This window comes from Triticum aestivum, chromosome 1D (assembly GCF_018294505.1).
Source record: "Triticum aestivum cultivar Chinese Spring chromosome 1D, IWGSC CS RefSeq v2.1, whole genome shotgun sequence".
NCBI classification, from domain to species: Eukaryota; Viridiplantae; Streptophyta; class Magnoliopsida; order Poales; family Poaceae; genus Triticum; species Triticum aestivum.
This window is the reverse complement of record NC_057796.1, coordinates 368,411,147-368,414,808: the sequence shown is the minus strand read 5'-3', so window position 1 is coordinate 368,414,808 and position 3,662 is coordinate 368,411,147. Positions and strand designations below refer to the sequence as shown.

At 43.7% G+C, this 3,662-nt stretch overlaps 1 long non-coding RNA gene across 2 annotated transcripts; it reads right to left on the bottom strand.

Moving 5' to 3' along the window:
* Nucleotides 1–285: 285 nt before the first annotated feature.
* LOC123182142 (uncharacterized) lies at nt 286–2,911 on the bottom strand. 2 transcript variants are annotated; one of them, XR_006492034.1, is made up of 4 exons: nt 2,545–2,911; nt 2,346–2,467; nt 1,010–1,086; nt 286–731 (listed from the first exon to the last, which is right to left on the bottom strand). It is a non-coding gene; the product is annotated as an uncharacterized lncRNA (long non-coding RNA). The 2 variants fall into 2 exon arrangements; XR_006492035.1 differs by having other exon boundaries at nt 2,360–2,467.
* Nucleotides 2,912–3,662: the final 751 nt, after the last annotated feature.

Here is a 3,662-nt window from a genome sequence, read left to right as displayed (position 1 = left end):
TTTCTACGTGGGCCTCATCGGCACATCAGCTAACAAGAAAATGATCGGAAGCTATAGCCATCTTCTGTTAACGTATGTACCGGGGAGCTAGTTCCTTTTTTTTCCGATCAAACGGAGCTGATAGTAGTTGCACACGGGAGAGAGGAAAAAAAAGGCGAGCGAGGAATTTGCTTCTATTCATGCGACCGGATAAGTTAACCTCTTCTTTATACATCAGGAAGAATGCATATATAATTCAGTGTCATGTCTGTATTTAAAGCAGCAGTAGATAGAAAAAACATGAAGTGCACACACACAAATACTCATATATATTTAAAAGATAGCACAGTAGTAATTCAAATACATATATGTGTGTCTCAAATCTTTTGGCAAGCCTAAAACCATTTTCAAAGACTAATGATAATCAAGAAAGCAACTCAAATGTGGCCTAGCTACATCAACATGAAATGAGCATGGGGGAGGCCCCTCTTCAGAAACTCTACCACCTTCAGGACGCCTGGGATATGCTTCTTGGTCAGCATGTCTTTCATCGTCTCCAGTTTGGACCTGAACACTCGGGCCACGAGGTCTGATTGGTCCTGCAAATTTTGGCCTGGAAGTAGCGCGTCCTGTATCTCGGGCCAGTTTGGGTTGCAAGTCATAGTTAGGAAGATGGCAGGTTTGCCGTACGTCGCCAGGGTTTCTGTGGTGTCCGCATACGTCCACTTACTTGGGAGTTTAACGGGTGCCATCTACATAATAAAGATACCAACATTAATTCTCTACATTGTAAAAGGTGTGTACCAGAAGACATTCATGTATTAGGCAGAAAGCATATGTAGGAGCAAGATTAGCACGAAAAATGACAAGAAAAAAGGAACCACAAGATTATATTATGAAAAAAGGAACCACAGGACTACTCATAAAACGGTAGTACCTATTACGAAATAGAACAAGAAAGATATGTTTGCAAAGTACATCAAAATGGCATCAAAAGAATCAAAATAGAAATAATGTATGGAAGCTCCACCTGTGATCCACAATACGCTTCTCTGCCTTGGAGGATGAATTAGCTAGGGAAGATGCTAAGACCTTCAGTTTGTCAACCTGCAAAGTTAAGCAAATGGTATTATTATTGCAATCCATGCTTCACCAAGTGTGTGCACAGTAACATTGACGCTGAGTGTCCACCAAATCAATATCAGAAGTCTAAATTGAAAAAGGTAACATGAAAGCTGACATTCTCGCGGTGTCACCAATGCACATTGGCAATTGGTCCTTTGGAACCACACGACACATGCTTGAAACTTTAGCAGAAGAATCAACTATTACGACCATCATCCCAAGTGTCCAACAAATATGAGTAATAGTGCATAGTGTAGAACTATTCCATGGCAAATATATCTAAGAAGGAATACATTATAGCATAGTCCCATGACTCATCAGATCGATTCTTTTAGTAATCAAGTTCAGAAATGAAGTTCCAGGAACAAAACGGTAGAAGTATCCACTTTGCAGCGCAAAGCATGAAAATATTTCCCTATTGGAGATCTAAAGTATTACTTCGAAAAATGCATGAGTGTGTTTCCATTCACGTGAACTGTGTTTGTTTGGTCATTGTCCAAAACTGGATAGTTAATTTCAGAACACGAAGATATCTAGCTGAACAAAGATATACATATAGATCACAGAAATACATGCCTTTTGGAAATGGACCTCTGAGGAATGCCTAATTGGATTTTGTTCAAGAATGGAGAATCAAACCTGGAAGATATCTGAAAAAAAAATATATAACAAATGCTACATCATAGGATATACCAGAGTGTACACATAATCTATTTCTTCTACAGGTGCACCAAGAGTGGCAGTAAAAATATGAGGCCAAATGCCTATTAAATATATGCACAGTATAAAAGGTGTGTACCGCAAGCAAACACGTTCATGTATTACTCAGAAAGCATATGCAGGAGACAGATGTGAGGTAAAAACTGAGCACAAAATGGTCGTAGAACCACAGCAGTAGCACCAACACAATTAATCTAACAGAAAAGGTTGATCAAAGTCATCTCAGGTAGGAAATCAGTCTACAAACTCCCTGGAGCATCAAGGACACAGTAAGACAAGAGTGATAACATGAAGCAATTACATGCTTGCTGGTATAGATGACTCACACAAAGCTCATGAAAATCCATAAACTTCACTCAAATTAACACGCACAAACAGGGCAAGAATTCGTAAATAACCAGACATAGTATCTCAAAAATGTACAAATTATGTACACAAATTTCTATTGCCTACCGACCTAGCTCAAGGAATGCACTCAGATACTGAACTTTAGGAGTAGTGAATACACAAATTACTATTACCTACTGACCCCCACCTCAATGAAACGGATCCGAGCAGAGGTTGCCGACGCTGGACTCTGTAGTGCACCTCGCAAGCTCCTGCGCGATGCTACGATGGCCCCCTCCAGGACCACCACCTCCACCTACAAGATGGATCAATCAAAACCAAATAGCATGCAGCAACAACGTGGAGAACAAAACAGGAGTGGAGCAGACTAACACTTGCTCGGCGGAAGAGGGCGTGTCCGGTGCCGGCGACGTCGGCAACGGTTCTGCGGTCTGAGAGGCGGCGGCAGCTGCTCCAGTCGCCGGATTCGACAGAGGCGACGGGAGGCGAGAGGAGAGGAAGTGAGCATCTTTGAGGGTTCGGGGGATCTTATACTCGGCGAGGTTCAAACCCAGCACGATCGGCAATCCCCACGTCCTGGTTTGACCGGCGGTTGCACACGCACGGAGCTCTACGCACTACGCAGCAGTTGCCACGGGAGATTGGATCGGCGGCGCAGCAGGAGAGGGAGGCGGCAGCGTAGAAAAGGGGATCGTAGTCTGAGGCAGCTGCTCGGTTGTTTTCAGCAGGGGGTTTTCTTTCTTTTTTCCTGCGAGGCTGAGCGACGTGTACCAGTTTTTTTTTTCTGCCTTAGAGCTTTTTTCTTGTGCGGGGGTGAGGGGCGGACGTACCAACGAATACCAGGTACGAACACACACACCAACTGAACTTTAAAGAAATATACTTCGCTGGCCCAAGAGTAGTAAAAATGTTTCCAACCATTACATTTTAAAGAAGCTACGTATAATGGCAAGCATATAAGATGCTCAAATTTGGCCTAAGTGACATCAAGCATTAAGAACTTCCTTATATACTAGGTATGTTCTGCATAGTCGTTATTAAGGGTTCGGATATTTTCCGCTTCTTAGTATTTTTGCTCTGTTCCTTCCTCTTGTCCTTGAATGCGAGAATTTTAATGTTGGACTTTGCGGTAGCTCTGGACAACACCACGTACAGCTGACCATGGGAGAATACTGATTCGGGTAGGTACACGCCGACAATTGGGATGGTCTGCCCATGCCTTGTTGATTGTCATGGCAAAGCTGAGTCTGACGGGGAACTGCTTCCTCTTAAATCGGAATGGGAACATTTCGTCGTCGGAGGGGCAGAGAGGTATGCGAGGAAGAAAAACCCTTCGTCCGGCGTGTTGTCCCATCACGATCACGGCGTCGATGGCGTTTCTCTGGAACCCACGGACCACAAGCCTCGTGCCGTTACACAACCCATTAGCTGGGTCGATGTTCCTCGGCAGTATAATGGGAGAGTTTATCTTCAGTTTAAGTGCGTGCGTG